General features: G+C 41.1%; 1 protein-coding gene across 2 annotated transcripts in view; it reads left to right on the plus strand.

The window, feature by feature from the left end:
* The window catches only part of PPP2R3B (protein phosphatase 2 regulatory subunit B''beta), a 1,731,184-nt gene that overhangs the window by 795,920 nt on the left and 907,738 nt on the right, over nucleotides 1-27,526 (plus strand). The gene's annotated exons all lie outside the window — the stretch shown is intronic.

The raw sequence follows: 27,526 nt of genomic DNA on the forward strand, positions 1-27,526 counted from the left end.
TACTTTTGATGTTGCTTGTTATTAGCCCATGATCTGCCTTGAATGAGATCACAGAATTTCTAGTTACTCATGTATTTATACAGAGATGTTTTGCGAATGTTACATTTAATAATGAGATTTTCCTAAATTACACAACTGCTCTAAACATTTTACGTTGCTGTTAGCTTCCTCTTGCTTGTGTGAAATTCCTAGCACGGTTACACATGTCCAGATGCCCTTTGCACTTCTCAGTTTACTTTACCTGCATTGCTCACTGTTACACATTTTTTTTCTGTGTTTTTAAATTTTAGTAATCATTTGAGGGGATTCATTATCTGCACACATTGAATTTTGCTATCTTTCTCAAAAAAATGTATTAGTTGTTGAAGGAAAAGCAAGAGCAAGACAAATACATTTGGTGATGGTGTTGTTCTTCAGTCACTGAGGGAAAAAAAACTCCGTAGCAAACTAATGCACTATTCTTGATCTCAGACATTCCTCCTTGCCTACCTTAAAACATGTAAACTCCAGCCACACTTACCATCAGTCTTAATACTCAAATGCTTCTATGATGCACAGCTGTAAGTCATGTGCAGCATGTCATTATTGTGCATAATGTACACCAGAAATAAAACAGAATGTATTGATTAGCCCATAACAAACTTTTTTTGCTGCCATGTACAGAACAAAGTAGGAGATGGCATTGAAGAGCAAGTAACTGTGTTATGTTTTGTGTTATTTTAGCTGTAATCATGCATGTCTTTTTAATAGTTAATGTAACATGATAGCAGAATGACAGGCTGTCCCTTTATGTTTCAGTGTTAGTTGGGTTTGGATTATTCATGGTTGTAGGTGAGTTCTAGGATCCAGTCCCTAATGGGAAATTTTAAGCATAGCCTTGCTTTCCCATTTGTCACTCCGCAATTATCCCATAGGTGTTTAACTGTCCTTGGCATAGCATCATATGTTGTGCTTTTATGCCATCAGATCCATAGAAGTAGCTAGCAGATCCTTGGAAGTATGTCTGCCTCTTTAATACCATGATGTCCTTCAAGAATGCAACTGCAGTCATAACATATGGGTTGCCCTGCCTCAGGCAGCCCTCGGTCGGCCGGATTCCAAAGTCTGGGTCCGACGTCGGCTGATGTCACATTTCTCTCCAACGTCAGGGCGGCTGGAGTACATAAGCATCAGCCGACGCCATTTTCGTCAGTCTTTCTTGCCGCGCGGTGCCCGAAGCAGAAGCAGTTCGCAAGTGCCAGTCGGTCAGCTCCTGTATTCTTCGATTCCGAAGTCATCAAAAGCTGGCACCGCTGGGGACCTTTTCTTGCCTCAGCCGATGTCAGAAATTACTGAAAAAGTTAACAATTGTCTTTCTTGTGGTAAACAAATACCTCATAAGGATTTCCACTCTTACTGTCTTCCTTGCCTTGGCCCAGACCACGACATCTCGGACTGTGTAGCCTGTGCTCGCTTCAACAAGTGCACTCTCAGGCGCCGGGCGGAGTTCGCTGAAGATTTTTTCGGCGAAAAATTTGCTTACACAATGCCGTCGGAACTTCCGACATCGCAAACTCCCAAGAAACGAAAAGACCGGGACCGACATCCTCGGCCCGCGTCTACCACTGACTCCACGCTAAAACCTACCGCGAGTGCTCCGGTTCCCTCTGAGACTGTTTTTCCACCGCTCCAAACCGAAGACACCGCATTACCAACGACTCCGATTCCGGATATCACTCCGACGCCAGTTATTGATTTTCCTCCGGATACCGAAACCGAGGAAATGCCCGAGACCATTGCTGTAGACAAGGTCACTCCTGCACGTGGAGCTGCCAGGCCTCCTATGGCCATGTCTATTAAGGCCTACACTAGGGCTAAGGCCGCCAGCAAAACAAAGCATCTTACTACTAAAGCCTTAGCTCAGCCTACTCCAGAGACACAAATTATGACTATGGCTGCTGACTTAATTTCTATGATTAGAGGTTCACAGGCCCATCCTGAGAGAGGATCCCAGCCTCCTTCTGATAAAAGGCCCCGGATTGAACCCTCTGACCCTATTCCGTCAGATGAAGATTCTGAGGACTCTGTCCACTCTGATGGCCAGGAAGAGCTCTTCCAGACCTATGAGGACTCGGATGCAGAGGATTCCATCCCCTCGGCCTCCCCTCCTGAGGATATTTCTTTTGGGGAAGTTCTGCATACCATGAGGGAACATTTCAAGTGGCAAGGCCAGGAATATTCTGATTCCAGAAAGCGCCTTCGGACTTTCCTTAAAAATCCCCAGCACAGGCCCTTAGCTATTCCTCCTGTGCTTGAGGTTTTGGATGATTTATATTCTGACTCTAGTGTTACCCCTGACTCTCTTCCTCCTGCTCCAGCCAAGCCAGACAGCTATTACAGGGTCCCAGAAACACATTCCCATTTATTCAGGGCCCATACTGCTGATTTGGAAACTATTTCTCATTCTACCAAGGCCCTAGTACTGAAGGGCTGGCAGACATCTCATAATGTAGCCATAGACCTTGACTTCCAACTTTTAGTTTGTTTGCTGCCAGTTGTATTGCAAAGACTAGTGCTACCTTACATTTTATGCATTATAACATTTTTCTGATCTTGAAACCATAAGCTTTTTCATCAGTTGCACTTCCTGTCTTAATACTTTGGTCAGCAATCCTTGCAAGTCAGCAATCTTTATAGGTCTCACCAAAAATTATGTTCCCATGATCTGATGCTATTCATGTCATTATTGATCACGGATGGGTCTAGGATCCAACTTCAGATCCAAACTGGCTAAATTTGAGTGTCCGCTCCTGAGCTCGAGCTCCTCCCTCTGCTTACTTCCTACTACCCATGACCATCTAATCTCGTTTGCTGCAGTTCTGAGCATTGATTCTTGTAGCTCGAGCAAGCAAGTCAAAGTTAAATATTTCTTTTTTCTGTTTTTTCCCCTATTTCTGTCCTTTTCTCAACTATTTGGTTAATGGTCATCCATTAGTGTAGTTTAATGTAGTTTAGTCTGATTTCCTCACTCCAGATTAGCTTTCGCTGGTGTCAGGGTTTTCTTCCTGCCCTTTTTTATCTCCCTCTGTTTTGTGTGTGTGTGTGTGTGTGTGTGTGTGTGTGTGTGTGTGTGTGTGTGTGTGTGTGTGTGTGTGTGTGTGTGTGTAAGGGTTATGGCTGAGAAACCTTTGGGTTTTAGATGCTGCTCCTCATGCGGTTGCAAGCTTGCACCTACCAACATGCATGAGGAGTGCGTCTACTGTCTAGGAGAGCCCCATTTGAGATTGACATTTGTGCGGGCTTCAATCCCGGGCTCTCCTAGACCAGAGGAACAAACTCTTTTTAAAGGGTTTGGATTCAGGGGGCCCCTTGGTCTTGGAGACTACCTCTAAAGCTTCCTCTGAGCCCAAGAGGATGCACTCTTCCTCTTGGGACCATTCATGTAATAGGCCCAGGCTTCCTGATCCAAGGGATCTGGATCAGAGTCTAACCTTGGGGGCTTCGGCTCAGAGTGCTTCAGCTCCAAGGGCCTCAGCTTCCTTGGCCAGATCTGACCCCACTAAAGCAGGCAGGTTAGATCCGACTGATGGGTTGAGATCTCCTTCTACTCTTGACGACTTTGTCGGATCCATTGGTTGAGTCCCAGGCCAGTTCAGATCTGTCTGTTCCATCAGGTCTGACGGTTCAGTTGGATCCAATAGTTATTGTTGATTCTGCAGCCTCCTCCTAGTCTTCAGATCCGAAGAGGCCCAGCCCGCAAACTCTCTACACTCTGGGGACATTCCTTGGTTTAATCTTGGTCCACCAGGAGTCTGCTCCTGTCAGATATAGACCAAATGATGAGGAGGTTCCTCAAAGCCCAAATAGAACTGGGTCTGCTTCCATCCTCAAGTCATGTGCCAAGGGGATCTTCTCCCACTCCTGTGATCCTGTTCCCCTCCTGACTCGAGAGTTCGGTGCCCCAGATTCAGAGCTTGTCAAAGGAGCAGCGATTCAGAGCTTGTCAAAGGAGCAGCAGTTGGCATCAGGAACTGCCCCACTCACACTCCTCCTAGGTCCCTGGTTGGGTCGACTCATTTGCCCTTTGGGTCGGCTTTGCCTAGTGCCCGAGATATCCACCCAGGCCACTGACGGGCGGGTTTTGGTCTGGAGCTGTCAGATCATTCCCTTCTCTTGGGGGCTTCACCCTTGGATAGCTCGGGACCAGTGTCATCCGGGGGTGTTAGTGCTGGACTGGGGTCTCCCCTTCCACCCCACACAGCCACGGCTGGTGGGACTGGGAGAAGGGGACTTCGTCCAGTCCCTCCGCTTCCTGGGTAATAGAGAGGACCGTATCTTGGTGGTCAGCTTCCTCCTCTTCGACTCTGAAGCCAGTCTTACCTGCTTCTGTTTTGGGCAGCGAGTCTACATCTATGGTCCAGAGTCAGCCACCCTGAGATTGCTTTCAAAGGGGAGTTACCCCCATTGGCATCCCCTCCTCTTCAGAGTCCTTCCCAGAGCCCCTGGTGGAGGAGCCTTTTTGGAAGAGGTCGTGCAAGAGGAGGCACCTTGACTTCCCTTGAGAGTCTCTTACAGATGACACAGATTTCGATGAGGGAGATAGTTCTCCCAGACTACCGCCTGAGGAGATGTCCTTTGGCAACATCCTAGAGATCCGTAAACAGGGAGGTGGTCTCCCCCAACCCCATCCTCTGAAGAGTCCATGTTCCTGAAGGCGTTCAGGGCACGCCCCTTTACTTCCTGAGTGCCCCCCCACCTGCGGATGAGTTGGTCCAGCTTGTGGCCACCAGGGTATGGAAGGAGCCAGACACAGTTGAACCTGTGCCCAATAGGGCAGACAGGTTTCTTAACCGCCTTAAAGACATGTCCTTTTGGAGTAAAGGAGTACCGGTGGATGCTATTGTGGTTGCCACAGCGACCAAGAAGGAGCTTGCAGAACAGAGCTCTTTGGTCCATCCCCCTAACAGGGAGTCTAGGGTGACAGAACGCTTTAAGAAGTGCGTGTATGCCTCAGCCACGTTTGGACTGAGGACTGCAAACTACATGGAACAATTTACCCAGCTACAAAGGGATTTGGTGTCGGAGCTCTCCTCTTCCCTTTCAGAGTTGTTGCCTCTGGAGAGCTTGAAGGTGGTGTCTCCGAAGCTAACTACTCTCACTTCCCTAACCAATGCCTCAATGAGGTTAATCTCAAACTCCATTGAGGCCACCTCTTGAGCAGGGCGAGTTCAGGCATTGTCATCTGGCAACCTTGCCTGACTTCACCTTTGCTAATTCGTGGACAACTTCAACGCGGCCTTCACTAATGCCCCTTTTGATGAGTTCATTCTCTTCGGACCCTCAGTCAAGGAGATTTTGCTCTGCAGCAAGCAGGAGGGTAAGACTTTGTCAGCGATTGGGATCAAGTTCTCTACTCTCCAATGGTCCTTCTTACTACCCTTCTGAGTCTTACAGAAGTTGTGGTTCTGCAAAACAGTCTTCCTTCCAGGACATTCCACAAGAATCCTCCTCTTCTGGCCGGGGAAGGGAATTCAATAGCAGGCACTGCCCTAGAGGCAGAGGGGGTTCTCAAAATCAGGGCTTCTGGGAGCCTTTCTCAGAGAAGCCTCAGCAGCACCCCTGAAGTGCTGCCCGACTGTCTTGCCCTGGAGGCAGTCGGGGGTCATATCTCCTTGGGCGACTATCATCTCAGACCAACAGGTGCTAAACAATGTGTCCTGGGGTTGTCATTCCCTTCGATCACCCCCCCCCACCACCACCACAGAAGTCACTCCCAGATGTTCCACCCCGCTAAAGGGAGTTGGCTCTCTTAGAGGTCCACGACCTCCTTCGAAAAAGGGCCATCCAAAAGGTCCCAACAGAACAGCAAGGATCTGGAACTTACTCTCGCTTCTTTTTAGTGCTGAAACAAACAGGAGACCTGCTTCCCATTCTGAACCTCAGCCGGCTGAATCTCAGTCCAGAAGTCGAAGTTCAGGATGGTCACTGTTCAGTCCATTCTGCCCCTTCGGCGCAAGGACGATTGGATGTGCTCAGTAGATCTCAAGGATGCGTACTACCACATAGAAATAGACAGACGCTCCAGGAGATTTCTGTGCTTTTGGATGGGGGCCAATCACTATTAGTTCAGGGCCCTTCCCTTTGGTCTCACCTCAGCCCCCTGGTTGTTCATCAGATGTATGGCAGTGGTTGCAGCTCATCTCTGGTTGCAAGGACTTCAGGTCTTTCCGTACCTGAACGATTGGCTCCTTACAGCTCCCACAAAGCATCGTCTCTCCCTTGCCATGGATTTCACCCTAAACCTCTTTCAAAATCTGGGCATTGCAGTAAACCTTCCAAAATCTCTCCTGTCCCTTTGCCAGAGACTGGAGTTCATAGGAATGAATTCTCAACACGGTGTTGGAGACTGCAGCCCTTTTCCAGTGCAGGGCAACCACAATCCAGGAGCAAGTCCGCTCCATTTTGGCTCGGGATAGCACCCCGGCCCATCTAATTTTCCAAGTTCTAGGGTTGGCTGCAGCTATTCAGTTGGTTCCCTATGCCAGTTTTCACATGTGGGTGCTCCAATGGACTCTGGCAGTACAATGGTCACCTTGTCTTCACCCCAAGTCTTTCCTGATTCTCATCTCTCAGGTTTGCAAACATCACCTGATGTGGTGGGTCCGTACCCAGTTTCTCCTGTTGGAGAGACCTTTTCGCCTGCCAGCCACCTCCCTGTTGGGGTGGGGGTGGGGGGGCATTTCCAGGGAAGGACGGTCCAAGTCAAATGGTCCCCATCGAAGATGAAGTTGCACATCAATGTCCTCAAGATGAGAGTGGTCCTACTAACGTTGCAAGCTTTCCAGGACTTTCTCCCCCTTAGGACGGTAGCAATTCAGACAAACATGGCTGTAGTCTGGTATATCAACAAGCAGGGGGGAACACGTTCTTATCCTCTGTGCAAAGAGCAGTGAGAGCTTGGGAATGGGTGATGGACTTTGGCCTCTTTCTTCTTGCAACGCATATCCCCAGTGATTCCAGCGTACTAGCAGACAAGCTGAGCAGGACCATCCTGAGTTGCCCATGAGAGGTCCCTGAATCTGGTCAGTGGCAGACCAGATCTTCAGCCAGTGGGGATTTACATCCTGCGACCTATTTGTGTCTCTGGACAGTCACAAGTGCAGCAAATTTTTTGCACTGATCCTTCCTTCGGAAGAATCCCCCAGGGATGCTCTGATTCATGATTGATCACCGGGTTTCCTTTATGTATATCCTGCAACACCCCTTATCCCCAAAGTTCTGCAGAAAGCCCATCGCCTGAAGGCTCAACTCATCCTTGTTGCCCCCCTTTTGGCCTCGACAGATGTGGTTCTCCTTCTTCTGGTCTCATCTGAAATATTCATCTTGGATATTAGACCCAGTCCAGGATCTTATCTCCCACACATGGGGGCTTCCCCCTCCCGACCTGAAGACCTTGAGACTGGCAGCTTGGTTCCTCCAGTTCCACTGATCGTCAGCCAGTCAGACTTGCCTTCCCCAGTGAAGGGCATTATTTTGGCCTCCCAGAAGCAGTCTACCAAAAAGGTTTATTCCAGCAACTGGAAACTGTTTTCTATTTGGGCTCATTAAAGGGACATAGATCCCTTTTCAGCTCCTCTTTCCCTTTCTTGTCTTTTTTAGGTTCATAGGTAGGTACTAGGCTATCTGCCCGAAGGCATTTATAAGCCTAGCCAGAATGTGTTGGCTTTCGCCACCCCCTTAGATTAGTTCCTTGTGCCTCTGTCCAGCAGAGCCACTGAAGTGATCCCCAAGTTAAACTTTCTCTTTCTCATCCACTCGTCAAGATTTCTTTTGAAGAGTGTTGGCGAGGAGCTCTGCCTAATGTAGACTGGGATCTTGTTCCGAAGCATGGGAAGTCTCTGGGATAGGAATCTATCCCTCCAGCACATCCTATTTATTGTTGTGGTGAGGTTTAGATCCCTAGAGCATGTGGCTCGCGGGGATAAGGTTTTCTTTACGTGGAGCATGTCCATCAATTCTGGGTTGGACATGGCCTTGTATTTCAGGCAGAGATCACCTCTGAGTAGGCGGTATGCAACCGAGTACAGCTGTAATGTCTTCAGTCGAGCTGCATAGGGCATTTGTTTGAGGCCAGTGATCCTCTTAGTGAGGTACTTCTGTGGTCTTTCCAGCTGTTGCAGGTGTCTTGAAGGTACATCCCAAATAGGGCGTTGTACTCTGGGTCTGATGAGTGATGAGTAGAGGGGCACAATGATCTCTTTTGATCTGGATGCGAACCCTTTTGTGATTAGGTGGGCCATGTAGAAGGATTTTCTAACCACTTTGGCAATGTGATTATCAAAGGTGAGATTACTTTCTACTTGGGTCCCCAGATCCCTTATTACGTCTTCTGTATTTGGTAGTTTATGGGTACTTTGTTTTTTCCAAAGGGGAGGACTATGCACTTTTTGGCATTTAGCTTGAGGCCATGATTTTCACACCAGGTATCTATCTCAGTGAGACCCTTTTGGAGGATGTGTGTGTCAGCCAGAGAGTCTGTTATAGCCCCTAGTTTGCAATCCTCTGCGAACTTGGTCAGCCATAGTCCTCCTGTGCTTGCCTGTACCTCTGAGAAGTATATGCCGAACAGGAGGGGTCCTAGGACTGAGCCCTGGGGAACTCCACGTGTAACCGATTTAGAGTCGGACCTAGCTCCCGCAACTCTCATCATGTGGGTTCTGTCCGTGAGCCAGTTGGCAACCCATCTTGTGACGTAGGGGTTTATGTTCAGGCTAATGAGCTTGTCTATAATACCAGAATGGGGAATGGTGCTAAAGGCCTTTGCGAGATCTAGGTAGGCTGTGTGTACCACCTTTCCCTCATCTATAGCCTTGGTAACTGTCGCAAAGAAGTCCACCATGTTTGAGGCATGATCTGCCCTTAACAAAGCCGAACTGGGTAGGGTCCAGTGTTTGGAGGTTCCCAATGTCTCTGTTAATGAGTTCTGTGATGATGTGCTCCATAGCCTTGCAGACCAAGCTAGTCAGGCTTATAGGTCAGTACCAAACCGAACCACAAAATACCAACTAACAAAAATCCACGAGAGCACAAGCTGGATACCAAAAATATAAAATTTAAGCGCTTTCATCAAGTATTACAAAATGACTTACTCAGAATAACACTGACTCTCTTGGAGGTCATATTTATAATGCAATCAATTAGCATATAAATTGATCTATAATGTGCTTCATGGAATACTTAAGAAACAGACTCCCTTGAATATAAAACCTTACTTAAAAATATGTATAAAAATACAATAGAACTACCAAAATATATATGTTAAATATAGTAACTGTTGTCAAGTGGTGAGTAAATCTGTACATAAAATACTGGTTGAGACTACAGAGAATAATGTACAGTACGATCCAGTAATTCCTATAAGTTCAGTATGTTAAACGCATTAATAAAGGTTAACAATAACACGCCAGGCATGTCAGTGTATACACCTCTCTAGAGTAAAAATTCAGCTTTTAACTTTAAATAACTAGTGAGGGAAACCATGTCATTTATTCCAGGACTGGTGGTGGCATTAACTCTGTTGCCATAATAATTCTTTAAATTCTAGGACCCAATCAATAGGTCCACCTCTCTCATCCATAGCCAACCGTTCCAAAACTGTAAACTTAAAATGATGACCTGGAAAGGTGTTGACATGTTTTGCTAATGCATTTTTGAAATTTCCTTTTGGTATGTCATACATGTGATGATCAATACGTGTCCTAAAGGCATTCTTGGTTTTCCCAATATAAAACCCAGAATAATGCCAAGAAATGCATAGTTATCCCCTTTGGAAAAAAACATGAAAACGTGTACCATGAACTACCACATAGGTGGCAGGACACTAAACATCGAAAGTGTGATGAGAGACTTAGGGACACAAGTGGACAGTGGTCTCACTTCCGATAACCACATTGCCACAACAGTCAGGAAATCCTATGTGGCACACCTCATCACTAAGGGCTTTTCATCCAGAAAAAGGGTCATTGTCCCACTGTACTCATCCCTCATTAGATCCATTATAGAGTATAATGCCCCATTTGGTATGTACCTCACAAGACATCTGCAACAGCTGGAAAGGCCACAGATTTACCTCACTAAATGAATCGCAGGCCTAAAGCAGATGCCATATGCTGACTGTCTAAAAAAACTCCAGCTATATATACTCTGTGGCATATCGTCTACTCAGAGGCGATCTCTGCTTAACATACAAGGTCATGTCAAACCCTGAGCTGTTGGACATGCTCCACTTAATGAAATCCCAATCCCTCAGAGCCACACGCTCAAGGGATCTAAACCTTATCACAATGAACAAAACATGCTGGAGGGATAGGTTCCTGACCCAGAGACTCCCCATACTCTGGAATAGACTTTACCCATACATGTCAAGCAGAGCGCCTCATTGGCCCTCTTCAAAAGGAACCTTGATTGGATGGGAGATAGGAAATTCATCCCAGGGATCATGTCAGTTGCCCTGCTAGACAGGGGCCTAGAGAAGTAAATGTTGTGGGAAGAAATTTCCAGGGAATTGTTATGGCTAGGCTTGCAGGCCTTAGAGCCCATAGCCTAGTACCAGCCTATGAACACGTCTGGCATATAGCTGCTTATACCACGTATTTGGTCCCACAATTGTTTCTCTGATTGAACCTCACCCAACCATAACCATCAATAAAAACTCTGTCTCCCTCCAAAATGTGTTTACATTGGGTGCAACATTTAGTCATTTTCCCAGTGCCAAATTTAGTGTTCTTACCCTTAATTTCTAAAAGGTTCTTAACACTAGTGTCCGTTTTATATACTATTACAGGGGTGTCGCTTACCTTCCCCCCAATAGTCTCATCACTCCTAAGTATAAACCAATTTTTGACTATAATGTCCCGAATCAAAGGGAATTGTGGAGTATATGTAAGAATCAATCCATATTTAAATGGAGCAGTTGTCAGAACACTGTTTTCCATAGGTGCACAGAGTCTAGAGATGTCCAAACCTAACAAAGGATAGAAATAACCATCCACTCTCTTTTTGGTTACTTCATCTAGTAATGGTTTCACAAAGTTTTCAGGGTAACCCCTCTTTACAAACATACTCAGTAAAACATCCCTTTCTTTATAAAAGTCATCAATTCTGCTGATCATGTGGGCCAATCTCACCCCCTGTCCTTTAACTATTGATCGTTTTTGATGTAGGGGATGCCCGCTCTCAAAATGGAGAAGGATATTCGAGTATGTTGGTTTCCTGAAAATAGTTGAACAAAACTGGTTGTTCACAAAATCCTTACAAATCTGTATATCCAGATAGCTAATGGATTCAGTATGCATCACCATGGTGAATTTCAAAAAGGTAGTACTAGAATTAAGAAACCTTAATTCTATCTATTAAAGCCTCATGGGACTGTCTTAAGAAAATTAAGCAGGAACTTTATTGTAGCAATATTATTTTTACTACAATTGATATTAAAGATTAATTATTAAATATTCCATCTTTATCTGATTCCTTAACAACCTTTCTCTTTCTTCTCTTCTACATACTCTTACAGAGTATTTAATTTTCTTCATCTTTTCTTTTTTTTACCATCCCAGATTTAGACTCTACTCAAAAGTTTATACAACCTGTTTCAAGATTTATTGCATATGTCTTTTGTTTTCCTATTATTGTATATTGATGTATATCTTGACATTGTTTAGTAGTATGTAGTGGAGCTTTTCTCCCCGGGCCGCCACTGAAAATGGACATATATCCAGCTGGACTAGCCCGGTAAACAAATGTAAAATAAAAATAAAAAATAAAATAAATAAACAGTAAAAATTCTGCCAACTGCTCCTGGTTTCCAGTCCAAAAAATAAGGACATCATCCAGGTAACGTCCATAAAAACACATCCCTTCTGATGTAAAAACTTGTGACAATTTTGGCAAAAATTGGTGCGCAAGCTGCCCACATTGCTATAACCGATCTTTGTTTAAAAATATGTTTTCCAAAACTAATTCCATTAAGGTCCTAAGTGTAAGTATTTTAGTGTGGGGAAATGAAGTGTGCTGGCACAAAAAAATCATAAAACAATTCAATGCCTTCCCTGTGTGGAATGACATTGAATAAGTCTTTAATATCAATTGTAGTAAAAATAATATTGCTACAATAAAGTTCCTGCTTAATTTTCTTAAGACAGTCCCATGAGGCTTTAATAATATGAGTGAATGAACTTAAACAGTTTTTTAATTTATGGTCCAGGAATTTAGCAATGCTGATGGTCTTCGAACCTTTTGCATCCACTATAGGTCTTAATGGAGGGTGGGAGATACTTTGTGGATTTTTGGGATCCCAAAAATAGTTGGGATCCTGGGATGTTTCTGTGTACAAAAATTCAAATCTTCCTCATATCTGGTCATTAAGAAGTAAATCAGTTAGGACCATATCAGCATGTCTATAGGTACTGTTTAGTTCATTGCGGGATATTTCCACATATCCATCACCAAGAAGATGTTCTAACATGCATTCAATGTACCTCTCTTGGTCCGTAATAATCAATCCACCCCCTTTGTCAGGTTTCATGACTCTGATTTGTCTATTGTTAGAAATGTTGTTAAGAAGGGTAATCTCTTCCTCAGTTAAATTAAACAGTCTAGTATTGTCTTTTCTCCTAGATAAATCCTTGATTTCTTTCATGCAAATACCTTGAAATAACTGTAAGGCAGGATGTAATGGGGGGTTGTATGAGCTTGTTTTTTTTACATCCAACATAGTAATTATTATTGTTCCCGGTTTCACTCAAGGTTACATTCAAATTCAATGTTCTGGTATAAAGCATGAGCATGACATCTAATGGGGTTTTTTCTGTGTTGAATTTTTTGAAAGGTACAAAATTTAACCCTGAAAAACAACAGCCACAATCCACAGGGAAAAAGTTTATTGCAAAACTCTCTGACGTCTCGGCCAAAGCCTTCAAGGAGAATAAATCATGAAAAAACACAAGCAAATATATACTCAAGCACAGATACCAATCATACAATTAACTCATGATAATTGGCAATCAATTAAGCAGCACTTTCCAATTAAAATATTCATTTAAACCAAAAGGAGACATTGTTTTAAACTTTAAAATATATACAGCTTCTTTATATAATAAAAATGACTTATTCTGATATTCAGGAACACAAACTTGTTCTAAAACATTACCCTGTAGGTACCTACTATTCCCATCATGAAATTGTAAAAAATGCATAGCTACAGGGCTTTCTTCCCTTCCATTGTCAATATCTCTGATGTGTTCCAAAAGCCTCACTTTGAATGCTCTCTTAGATTCACCAATATAAACTTTTTTACATGGGCACTGTAATGCGTATATAACACCCACTGAATTACAATGAAAAGAATGTTTGGCACTAAATCTAATATTAATATATGAAAAGCAAGGCACAATAAAATTACATGCCTTACATTTCCCACAAGGGTGGGTACCTAGCTTGACAACATTTCGATGAATAACATCATATGGTAGACTAAACTTACTTTTAACTAAGAAATCTTTTATATTTTTACCTCTGCGATAAGAAAATTTAAGATCTAAATTTAACCATGTCCGAGTACTACTTAATGAACATAAATAGTTCCAAAATTGTATAACAATTCCAATAGTCTCCCTTCCCTCCTGTGGCCTATCATGCATATTAGCATGATAATTAGGCATGAAGTAAGACTGAATACTACTTTGTTTTTTACCATATTTTAAACACTCATAACTGTCCTCTAGTATTTTTTGATTGTATCCCCTACAAAAGAAAGATTCTACCATTGAACCTAATTCTTTATTAAATATTTGAGGTTCATTACATAATCTATATATTCTCAGCATTTCCCCATATGGGAGGGCCTTTAGTGTATGTGGGGGATGACCACTAGTTCCATGTACATACTGAAACCCCCCTTCGAACTTCCTATTTAAAGAAGTCACCAGATTTGAACCATCTGAAATGTCCAGTACCACATCCAAGAAAGGGACAATAGTACCAATTTTCAAACCATCAAATTGTAACATAAACCTATTGTCATTTAAATCCACAATAAATTGATGTACAGCGGAAATACTACCATCCAATAGGAATATTAAATCATCCACATATCTAAAATATTTAATGACGTGTGTGGAAAAAACTATGTCTGTAAATCACTTCCAGTTCAAACAACCCCATAACAAGGTTAGCATACATGGGGGCAAAGGCAGCCCCCATAGCAGTTCCCTGTAATTGATGGTATATAGTGTTATTAAACTCAAAATAATTATGAACTAACGAAAAATAAATAAGTTCTACTATATACTCAGTAGCTGGGGAGTCACCCAAAAAGAATTTAATAGCTTCTATACCAAACTGATGTCTAATGTTGGTGTAAAGGCTCTCTACATCTATGGTAACCCACAACATATTCTGATTCCAGCTAACACATTTTATTTTTTCTAAAAAATCAAAAACATCTGTAACATAAGATGGTAACTTAATAACATATGGTAATAAAAAATTATGCAAAAAAATTCCTAAATTATGCAAAAAATAATTACAGCCAGAAACTATTGGTCTGCCCGGAGGTTTTCTCAGATTTTTATGTATTTTGGGCAGACAATAGAAAAAGGCCATAGAACAACCATCTACTTTAAATTTATTTTTAACATCTACTTGAGAAAAATACCCTAATCTAACACCCTTATTGATAAGTTCTGTATATTCAATCATTGAGGCCACATGCAAACTAATATCTACTACTTCATAAGTCCTAGTGTCATTAAGATGTTCCATACACATATTCAAGTAATATGTAGAATCCATAACAACCAATTTATTGCCCTTATCTGCTTGTTTAAAAATAATTTCCTTCTTACTGCTTAATGCCAATAACGCCTGCCATTCTACAAACTGCATATTGTATTCAGTATTCTGTTTGTTCCGCATAAAGTTCTTATATGCAGCCTCTGTAAAATAATCAAATTAATACAGTTACAAACATCAATATTAAGACTATTAGGGGTAAAGCGATTGGTAGAAGGAACATTATTAGTGTCAAACTTGCAATAAGCATTCACTATTTCATCTGAAACACAGGAGTAAAAACTATCCGATGAACTGCTACTGTTGTCATCACACAAAACAGGTTCTAGATGTTCACTCATCTGTTTAAAAAAATATTTCAAATGCAGCTTTCTACCAAATGCATAAACATCCTTTTGTATGTCATGTAGTCTCGTTACTACTGTGGGGATAAATTTTAATCCCCTATTAAGCACAGACATTTCCACATCACTAAACACATACCCCGATAAATTTATAACATATTCTTTAGTATTGTGAAAAATAATGTCACCGTTTACCTCGCTTATAACCCCCCTGTCCAAATTGTTCGCCCCCTGGATTAGAGAACTGATCTCTCTGGCGTTTCTGTCCTTGAGCGTTTTTAAATGAAAAGGTGGAGTCTCTACGAAAAGTTTGACGAAAGTTATCCGCTTGTTGAGCTACTGGGAGCAGCGGAAATTCAGAATCCACATTATCTTCTTCAAAGGATGTGTAGCCCCCTTCCGAAGCTGAAGAATTATGCTGTCGACGGGTTTCTGTGTCTTGATAAAACCTAACTTGCTTACGCGACTTACTACGATTGGCTCTAGAAAGGAAAGCTTTGTTGTTTTCATAGTCCCGTAAATCTCGCAATAGCTTCCCCTTCTTCCTGTCAATCAGCGTAACTTCGTAATCTTTCAACTTGTTGTTGGTTTGCTTTAAAAATTCTTCCAAAGTGGAAACAGGAACGCTAGCTGTTAATTCTGAACAAAGTTTTTTTATTTCAGTACACAGTTCCCTTTGCTTTAACTGGTCACCCTCTACCAGTATGTGTAACCATTCAGTCACACATTTGTGCACTGCACATACCCATCTCTTCTGAAAAACACAGTCAATTTCTGAAGACAAATCAAAAGGAGTAGTGGGGTCTTTAAAAATTTTAAGTCCCCTTGGTGTTGTCTCAGTTTCTAAATATTTCTGTAAGCCACAAATATTAAAATGAGTCGCAGTCTCTTTCCACATTTTCTTTTCTAGTTCATCAAACAGTATCTTACTTTCTGTGTTAACTGCAAGAGGCAGTTTTCTCCCCACACTGGAGAATGGATTAGAAGACTGCTTGCATCTGTCTTCTTCCCATTTCTCCCAGGCAGAAAAGGTGGTGTCAGTCCCATTTCTGTTAGGACGTTGACGCTCACCTCTCTCTGTTGCATTAGTCAAAAAATTGTCCAAGGAAAGTTGACTTCCATCCATTGTATCTCGAAACACTCGAGGCAAGTGGAGCTGTGGATCAGTAGACATCAATGTAACAACCAGGAAAACAAACCAGGAAAGCATGTCCTTCCATGAGGCCTTCAACGAAATGACTGGCACCAATGTAGAGCAGCAACGTATTTAATAACAACAGTAAATAAACTAGCAAAGCTTTCAGGTATCCAGTACCCTTCTTCTGTGCTTAATAACCAACATAAAATGATCACAGTTCTTGTACATATCAATTAATCACACAGTCAATAAAAGAAGACAATTAATAATGCAATTAGGTGCTAGGCAATATACTTTTAAAACTACATACAGAGTTTTTACAAACACCAATTTTGGTCTAGAGAGTCATCTGTTTGGGCTTTAAAACAGGTTCAACCGAGACCATTTGGTTGACACCTGGTGAGTGTTCAGCCTGTAGTCTTAAAGTCCACTGATATTCCTTATTTTCTAATTTGGTGTTTAAATCTCCTCTTCTAATAGATCTCGTCACAACTTCCATAACCCTAAACTTAAAACTATGGGTAGCATTTTCAGACACGTGGTTTGCTAGAGAATTAGACAATATACCCCTTCTAATTTCAGAATTATGTTCTATAATCTTGCCCTTTAAATGTCTAGTTGACTTGCCCACATAAAAACACGTGCATTTTGTGCAAGTAGCTAAATAGATAATATTAGTATTACAAGTAGCGAAACATTTAAAGGTAAAGGAAATTTTACTATTAGGGTGTATAAATATATTATTTTTCTCAATAAGAGCACAACAACAATAGTTATAGCAAGCAAAAGTGCCCTGCTTAACCCATTTGTTTTTTACCACTGAACCTTAATTCTGGGAAGTTTTTTGTTGTGGCTTCCTTGAGTCCTCCCAGGAGTTTGGGTAGCTGGGGACTCTGACCCATCTGTGATCAATAATGACAAAGATAACATCAGATAAAGAATTATGTATCACCATAACTTAGACTCTGTGCTATCCAGTGTCATTATTCGTCACGGATGGGTCTACGATCCATCCTCTGATCTGAGCCGGAAAAAGTGAGCAACAGCTCCTTCCCTCTCCTTACTTTTCTTCTCTTTTTCGTACACCACTTCTTAACATCTCCAACAATCTACATCTGTTTCTGGGAACATTCTCTTCAACCTGTGAGGGATGTGAGCTCATTAACTCCTACTGACAGTCAATTAATTAGATACAGCATTCTTGTACAACATTCTGGACTGCCAGAAGTCTGGATAGCAACTGCCTAGTGCTGAGAGTTTAAAAAAAAAAAAAAAAAAAAAAACTGAACAAGACAAGCAGTCTTTAGCATTTCTCGTTTGGCTGAAGTTTCCCACATCTAATTTGCTAAATTGTGGCACAGATTACCTCAAATTCAGTGCAATAATTAGGTTGCAGTGGAACAAAAGCACTCTCTGGGGTCTGCTTTTCAAGATACGTACTGTAGACATGATTTTAATGCCACAGGACAATTAGTGATGTCATTGTTAATGAGTTAATATGTTAGGAGACATTTCCATGCAAAAATCACAAACCACAATGATACTTTTAGCATGGCTAAGTAACATACAAAACCATTTTTACATTACTTCATTCACCTTGATTCCCAGCAGAGCACTTAATTCTCTCCTAAACTTTTCCACTACCTCTAATTACAATGTATTTAAAGCCCTTTATCGTCAAGATACCACTTCTGGCTTACAATATAGAAATAAACTGTTTTAGGCCACTGCTTTCAAGAGTTGCATCAGTTCCTATGGTCCTATGGATGAGCTAAGCATTGCCTTGTATTGAATTCCTACGAAAATTGAAAGCCTATACATTTCTCCTAGGCTCCAGTTACGATCTACTGTAATTTGATCCCAGTGTATCAATTTAGTCTTTCAACCCTTCCAAGTACTCTGTCTTCGGTATCAGAAAGGTTACTCATGGTTTATGCTTATCCTTTGCTTATAACATGTTTTTGCCACAGTTTACTATCAGAATAGAGAATGCAGGTTGAGGAAGCTAGTACCTGAGACGGCTGGAAAAATTCACACTGTGGAGCAGCTAAAGAAAAGAGGATATTAGAGCAGAAGTCCAAGTAGCTTCAGTTGCAGAGAGGATCAAACAGGGCAGATTACAGTGGTAAAGGCACATGTGCAGGAAAGCAGAAGACAGTCTGATGAAGATGATTTGAGACAGGCTGTTGGAAGGTAAGCGGAAGCAAGGGCATCCAGTGAAGGCATGGGAAGATTATGTAAGAGAAAACCTGTGACATTCAGGTACTTTTGTTGAATAAGGTAGGAGAATGGCATTTAATAGAGAGAAATGGAAACAGTTGATGTGACACCCTGACCTTATGTAGAAAATGGAAGAAAGGAGGTTGATGATGATGATAATCATTGTTAATGTAAATCTCTAGATGTGGAACATTTAAACCACCAATCTAATTTAAAGGATCATTTTGTCCCATGACACCCTACATTTACGACCATCCTACACAAAATCTTTTGTCATATTTCTGCTCACCTTTAGGAAATCTTTGAAGTTTCATCTGAGAAAACTTGAAAAATATACATGAGCAATGGTAGAACAAAAAATTCAGTTCTTGAACTCTGATCCTGCTTAAAGCCAAACATTTTCCATCTGTCAAGCTCTTCCCACAATCTCGTCTTTAAATCTCCATGTGTTTTAAAAGCGTTTTTTTTTTCTTAAAGTATTACCCTGCTAACACCCAACTGTCTAAAATATTATTCTTGCCTTTAGTATGGATGTGTTTTTCACAATTGGTGAAGAATCATAGTGTACTCCTACTGCCTTTGTTTTCATCATACAATAAACTCTCTGTTAACTGGCATCCATGGAGATTGGTAGATGCCGGATAATTGTAGTTTCTGGTTGCTTGAGAGTTACTATTAACAATAGGCCTGACTAATACTGTACTCTATACTATTTGTTTGGTTTGACTTGTTCTTAGGTTGGGGAGAGAGGGAATCAATTCCTATCTTCCTTTTTAAACTCCAAAACTCTAAAAACATTAAGGTATTTTTCTGCAGGGGGGGGGGGGACGATGACAAAGTGCAACACATGAAAATTGCACTGTATTTCTTCAGTTTTTTTTTCTGGTTGCTTGAGAGTACTGATTGCTTGAGTTCCAGTTAACTGAGAGTTTACTGTATTAATTTTACCATCAGTTATCTTACCAAACTTATGCAGCCTCCCAATCATCACCTTACTATCCTTCTAAGAGACAACCATGTATATTAGCATACCATCCCCAAATACATTTTAATCTTTTCATAATCTTTCATATGCTCTCCTCAAATGTGATTTCCCTATCACAGCTGCCAAAGATGCAAATGAGATGAAAGAGGGCACCCTTACATTGTTCCCCTTGATAATAGGAGTACTATGAGATACTTGCACAAATCTTTACTCAGGCTCTAGATGTCTCATAAATGGCCTGTATGAATAAGTGTATTCACAAGAAAAAACAAACTCCTTCAGCACCAGTGTCAACAAAAACATGACACACTGTCAAAAGTTTTGTCTGCATCTAAACTTAATGTCAATATTATACCATGACCCCCCCCCCCAAACGTGCACGCTGTAAATCGAGTTATACTAATGGAAAAAGGTCCGGTCGCCCGGACTTTTTTCCATTAGTATAACTCGTTTTTTTAAAACACTGTCTCGCTATGTTAAATGGGTTTAACATAGCGAGACAGCTTTAAAATAAGCAACAGAGATCTCCATTGCTTTTGCCCACAGCTCTGATGTACTGCGCAGGCGCGCAGTACATCAGAACTGCCGCGGATGCCAGACATCTGCGGAAGGGCAGTAAACAGGCATTATACTATGCCATTATTTAAGAAAAGTAATAGTTTATTTTCTTAAATAATGTCATGGTATAATAGCAATAACCCACTTCTGGGTGTGGGTAATGCTAAATTTACCCAAGGTTAGCTTTGTTTGGTCCCTCGGGCTTCGCCCTTGGGACGAAACCACGCCAACCGTGGGTAAATTTAGCATTACCCACACCCAGGCGTGGGTTATTGCTGTAATAGCCTATTGCTTTCATTCTGTCCTCATCATTCTCTGTTTTCAGTATATTAGGAGGTGTTTGCATTCCTGTCATAAAGACACACTGATCATTGTTTTTCAGTTGAGGTATGTGTTTTGCCACTCTATTTGCCTATGCTACTATACACAATTTAAATTTTACAGTCTTAATTTAAAACTCAAGTAAACATGTAAGATTATAGAAAAGGTAAGTCGTTCCCTTCCTTTAGTGTGACTGATATCACTCTGACTTTCCATGAAGCAGTAACCTTCTTAGTTTCCAACTCCATATTGAAAGGTGATACTAGACTGCACAGTGCACTGTACTTGCCTGTCAAAAAAATTCACTCAGCAGCTCATCACTTCCTGAGTCTTTCCTTGCTTTTCCCTTTATAACCGCTGTTAGATCCTCTTAGGTAATACTGCCATCATAACTTCTGCTTCATCTACTACTAATCAGATTAGTTCCAAGCCCCTTAGTGTGTTATCTCACATTCTCTCTCCAGTGTGTTTCAGCTTTATGTAACTATTCATAACATTTTTGAAATTTTTTTTTTGGTATCATTAGTGTAACATCTGCCATCCTCTTCAGATCTGCTGCAGTTCTTTGCTGTTTTTGCAGTTTCATAGCCCATGATTTCTGATATTTTAGAAAGTTATGAAAATACCCATGGAAAGGAAATGAGCATCACTGGAGCAGCTGCAATGCCATACTTATGTGATTGCACTTTCCCATGCAACTGTAAAGGAGGGCTTCCATATTTGCAGAGTTATTGCTGGACATCCATCACTAGGCTGTCTCTTGCATCACCTTCATTTCTGTGAAGAATCATGGCATTCTGTGGTTCCACTCAGCCACCCCACCAGTATAGGTACATCTATCACCCCACTAGTTGCAATGGACACCCAAGCTGCTAATAGTCAAGTTTTTGTTCTTTACCATCAGAGTTGACCCAAATTTCACTTTTAGTCACTTTTGTCAGTTTATAAAAGTACATCAGTCTCATTTCTCCTTTCTGAACTCTCCAAAATGGGGTTCCACTCAGCTCATCAGTGGATCATCATTTGCCATATTGTTTGCCTTAATCCTCAACAGTTGTTGCACTTCAGTTTCTTTCTCATCATCTTCCATGTTTTGCCAGTTGTACCTTTGTACATCTTGATGATTGATAAACAAGTAGTTCCAAATTTAGAATGCTTCCAACACAAAATTAACTACTTATACAGATAGCGGTACCATGGAACATATCAAATCATCTCAACAAAGTCAGCAGAAATCCAGCTGCGACAATTTTTTATAATCACTGCTATCTCACTCTAATTGTCACTGTTTTCTGATTATCAGGCAAATTGTAAAGCTGTATGCACTTCAGTGATGCCCCTATTAATTCAGAATTTGATCTACTAACTCATGCTCTTGCTTCATCCTTTCTACACCCCATGTCAAATTGCATTCACAAAGCTTATTTTTGCAACTCTTCCAGCAGTTTCTTTCTCAGTTAATTTTGGCCTTGCTTCATTATACTCTCTTATTTCTTTGCCTTCAGTAGCCAATGCAGTCATCTGGCTGTTGACTGTGATTCATTTCAATTATTTTGCTATATATTAATTTTTCACACAAGCCAAAAGATGCCTCCTGTCTTTGATAACATTTAGAAAACAGCCAGTACCACTTCAAATATGAATACACTAATGTGCTTAATATACATGCTAATGTCATGTGGTCATAGTACAGTAGGATGCCTTTATAGCTTTGACTTGCTATGCAGTGATATACAAATGCAGAATTTGAGATCTAGATTTATGTTTACTACAATAGAAAACACACTCTTAGTCTCACTTTAAATACCTGAGAGAGCAGCCAGCTGTATCCCTTTGACTTAAGTTTATACTTTTTGCCCCAAATGTGGTTCTCAATGTGTCATGGATCCACCTCTGACTTCTGAGATGGTTGTTATTGTATTGAAGTCCCATAGGTATAAGGCTAGACTTCTGGCGATGTAATAGTTTTCCTCATCACTCCCTGATAATTTCTCTGTAAAGTACATGGAGGTAAATCAGTGTATATATTGTAATGCAGGTAGCCCCAGTATAGGCCCTGTGCATCTACTAATGAATCTTTCACTGCCATAATGTATTGTTTGAAGACAAGGATTATCACCCCTCTGTCTTTATTTAAGCAGAAAGATACAGCCCATGACCAGTGCTGTTTCAAAAAATAATATTACTGATCATTCAAATTAATCTCTTCCAGAGATATAACTCAAAGCCTGAACTTGAGGCTCTCCTGCAACTTGAACACATTTATATATGGGAAATTATTGAAACATGGTTTCAAAGCAATGGAAGCACTCCTGTTCCTGTGGTATAACATGTATCACATATTCAGACCTACTGGCAGTTATGGGGGAGTGTATTTGCCAAGGATATCATTACCTCTTCAGAGATTCCTTAGAACACCATATTTGAACTCCTAGGAGTCCCATTAACTATAAAGAAGAAAAATTACCATTTCATAGTTGGGTATAAAACATCTTCTATGACCCTTTTTGAGATGAATAGTTATCTTAATACATTAGCTCAAATTCTCATTAAACCAAAGACCTTTCTACTGGGAGACTTAAACTATTCACCAGTAAACTGGCTGGCCTACACTGTAGATGATCTGCATGCCCAGTGTGCCTTGACATAATAAATGCTAACTCTTGTGCAACTAGTTAACCATACTACTAGTGGCCTGAATATCCTTGATCTAGTCCTCACAAATATAGCCACTTCTTGTACATCTCCATGTGTATCATCATAAAATTATAAAATCAGTCCATTTAGTCACCTTTTCCTGTAAAACTGGTGGTAATTCCCCTGTAAAAAGCTTTGTGTTTAGGGACTTCTCAAAAGCAAACTTTTTTCAGTTACTTGATGACCTAAATAAATTCTGCAGTAATCCTCCTCCAAAGGATCACATTGTTAAAACTGCTATCTATACCTTTGATTTCTACTTTCACTTAAATTGTTACATTAATAAGGTAGTCTGTGTCCACACCAAATATAGTGAGATATTTAAAATAACCCCCTGTGGTGGAATATCCTTACAAATAGTTTTTCTCCTGTCACATAATTTAATTCTTATAAGAATTCTTATTCTACCTATATTAAGAGCTGACTTGAGGAAACAAAGAAATTAAGGGAACCCTTAGGAAGCATAAAGCTGAGTATGAACTTAAAATAGCCCCTGAAATCAAAAATAACTACAAATCATTCTTTATGTAAGTTAGGAAGTTAAGAAGTAACACCCAACAATGTTTGGAGCTAGATCACAATAAATACGGCATACTCTGAGCCAAAGGAAATAGCAAATATCCTAGCTAACAAATATAGTGCAACTTTTACTGCATCCACAGTTATAGATATTCCACAGGTTTCACAATGCCAGACAGCCCCTTTAATTACTGCGGCATAAATTCTTCCAGCCTGTCAAAAAATAAGAATACTTCATCTATTGACCCTGATAGCATCAATGCCAAATATGGCGCTTCTGATCCCCTATTTAACCTCTTTAATATAAGCCTCTCCTCTGGTTACATTCCTGAAGCCTGGAAAGCAACCACTGTGATGCCATTATAGAAGGGTGGCCCAAACAAAGACCCTGATAACTATAGACCCATTAGTGTCACTGGCCCTATATGTAAAGCTATGGAACACATTATCTCAGACCTTATTAATCTGGACATTTAAAATCTCTCAGCCCTGGACCTTCATCGATTTGGCTGTGTAAAAGAAAACTTCTGCTTCTTTAACGTCATAAATTTATTTGAAAAAGTAATTGAAGCAGTGGATAGTGGTTATGCAGTATACATAGCATATCTAAACCTGGCCAAGGCCTTTGACACCATTCCCCATGCAAATATTGACAGACTTCTAAATCTGAATATAAATCCTTATCTCGAGCAGTGGATAGCTAACTGGTTGTCTGACAAAACCCATGTGACTAGAGGCATAGGTGCCAGTCCTAAAAGTAAAGGTACCATAGAGTTCAGTTTTAGGCTCTCTCCTATTTGGCATTTATTCCTCATACCTTCAGAACAGTTGGCAGACTACTTTAAATTGGGTGTTGTTATTCCATCTTCAACTTACAATTGCTACGACATGGGTTAGACCATACTAACAGTTTGTGCAAGGACAATGTCCTCAAATTAAATGTAAAAAATGTAACATAGTTCATCTTGGTAAACAAAAGCATTTTTCTGTCATACAGGTTGTACATCCCTCAAATCAGACACTTGTAAGATATTTCCACAGTATTGTTGGTAATTCCTTATCGTTTGACTATTGTATCTCCCACAGAGTTCAGATGAGAAAAAGGAAGGTTGAATGTCTCTGAGAAAATTCAAAGGCTTGGACCCCTTGAGATTTAGGCCTATTGTTTCATGGGCAGGAAGCATCACTGAACCCTTAGGTAAATTCATTGACCATGTTACTAAGCAACTCATCCCACTTTTAGATCACGTCTTCAAAGACTCCTGGGATTTTCTCAGAGACATTCAACCTTCCTTTTTCTCATCTGAACTCCTCATGATAACTATAGACATCAAGGACCTGTTTCCTAGTATACCCCACCCAGCAGGGCTCAAGTGGTTTAATGATTTCTTAACCACTGAAACTAATCTCAATAATAAGGTGACTGGCCTTCTAGTGGAGTTTATGGAAATTTTATTACAGAACAAATTTATATTTTTTAATGGTGAGCTTTTTAGACAAAGGAAAGGAGTGGCCATGGGTGCCTCATGCGCTTCTTTTTATGCCAACGCTGTTTTACACAGATGGGAACGTGTGTTCATTTTTTCTTCTACTTGGGTTCAATATTTAACTCATTGTAGAAGATACCTAGACGACATCTGTATTTTATGGAATGGGACCCTCAATCAGTTTGAGGATTTTTTTAGTTATATCAATTCCACTACCCCCTTCTTGGTGTTCACTCACAACATTAACAAGCATGAACTTCACTATCTTGATGTGACTTTATATAAAGATTATAACAATTCAACATTCCTTTCTAAACTTTACAGGAAACCTACTTTTTCTAATTCTTTTCTGCATTTTCAAAGTGCACACCCATTTTATCAGAAAAAAGGCATTGTTAAGGGCCAGTTCATTAGAGCCTCTAGGATGTGCAGCTCCACTGTTGATTTTTTGGATGAAATACATTTTTTGCAGTCCATGTTTGTAGAAAGGAGATACCCTCTCTCCCTTACCACCTCCTTAGCTAAGGAAGTGATTGATAACAGAGAAACAACATTTCCACCACTTCTTGGCACAGGGCAACCTTCTGTCACAACTAACGCAACAGCGATATCTGACACCTTCCGGAATAGTTTTATCTGTACCTATTCCGGTAACTCCACTGATATTGAGGAGATCATCAGGAGGCACTGGCCTGTACTGACATTTCACGAAGAATTCAAAGATGCCCTCCCACCACACCCTAAATTTGTAAGAAAGAGGGACATTAATTTCAAGGAATTATTTGAAAGAGAACCTAATTTCCAGGCTAATAACTCTAACTCACGACTAGGCACTTTCAAATGTGGGTCCTGTAATCAATGCCATGCCATTATTAATGCTCCAACACTTTACATTCCCTCCAGGAATTTTAACATCAAATCATATCATCACTACACCTGTGGGAGTAAAGGGGTTGTCTACCTAGGTTTGTGCACCACCTGCTCAAGCTTCTATGTTGGCAAAACTGAGAGGCCATTTAGGAAAAGACTCTACGAACATTTTTACAATCTAAGTAAACAAAGGGAGTCTTAACGCATTCTATAAGCATTCACTCACTTACCCTGGGATAGATCTTAAATTCATAGTGTTGGAACAAGTTACCCCGGATGCTAGGGGAGGTGACTGGGAGACGACCCTCGAATACAAGGAACTTATGTGGCAACTTAAACTAGATGCAGGCAGACACCCTGGATTAAATGACAACATCAACATAAACAGTGTCCTCAAGCTAAGAAAGGCTCGATTATGAGAAGCTCATTCATTGCTGATAAAAAATCCTCAAGTGTAATATGATAAATGATTTATTTTAATTTATTGCTAAATGCACTGCCTATAGTTTCTTTCGAATATTTTATGTTTCAGTTTTAATATTTACTGTATACATTTATTATAATGCACCAGGTTTAACTTTTAACAAAGAAGCATTTTTAACAATTTATCAACTCCAGCATTTTTAAGCTTTAATTTTTTAATTGATTAATTAATAATTAACTTCAGTGTATATAAAGCCTTGCAGCACTTTGGATGTTCACTTGATAAAGCTCGGCACAGACCGAGTGAAAGCGCTTGTGTTTTCATTGTTTTTCATAGTTTTGTATTAAAGAATTAGACTTTCTGAGCAGCAGCCTGTCTTGGTTTGGTTTTCCACCTTGGATTTATTTTTTAGTGGCAGAGTGATGATGGAGAGACGCAGGAAACTGGTAGAGAGAGGTCTCCTGAAGCCGGAGTTTCAGGAGGCATTGGAAAAGGTGGACCAGTCATCGAAGTCTTCGAAGGGGTCGAAGTCTTTGAAGGTATCGGAGTCCAGGTCATTGGCTCTGAGTACCTCTTCTAAGATTCGGTTGCTGGCTCCACAGACCTTGGAGCCGAGCACCGAGATGCTGCCTCAAGTTGAGGTCCAGGTCTTGGAGCCAGTGTCAGAGGTATTCCCTTCATCGATCCTTCGCTCGGTGACCTCTTCAGCCCCTTCGACCCGTTCCTCCAGACTATCTGACACCGATGTGGATCGAGTGGTGCAGAAACTGATGGAGAACACGGCCTTATCCAAACTGATTGCGGTTTCGTCCCAGTTGGTTTCGAAGCTTGAGGCCCTTCCTGTCCCATCTGTTGATCCTCCTTTGAGACCCGTCGAGTCATCGGAGCCGGGAGTCGAGGATCTGATGATCATTGATCCCCTGGGGCCGAAGCCTTCTTTAGTGCTTTTGGCTCCACTGACCTCGACACCCTTGGTAACCATCGAGGGGTCTCGGAGCCGACAATCTCTCCTCTGTTCTGGGGGGGGTCGAACCGAAGTTTAGCTTCCGACTCTTCCCCTCGGTGCAGATTAGTTCGGCTCCGTCCTCTGGATCGGAGCCCGTGGTGACTACAGTCTTCTTCGGAACCGGTGGA

This window comes from Protopterus annectens, chromosome 5.part0 (genome assembly GCF_019279795.1).
Source record: "Protopterus annectens isolate FY-2018-M chromosome 5.part0, PAN1.0, whole genome shotgun sequence".
Classification (NCBI taxonomy): Eukaryota; Metazoa; Chordata; order Ceratodontiformes; family Protopteridae; genus Protopterus; species Protopterus annectens.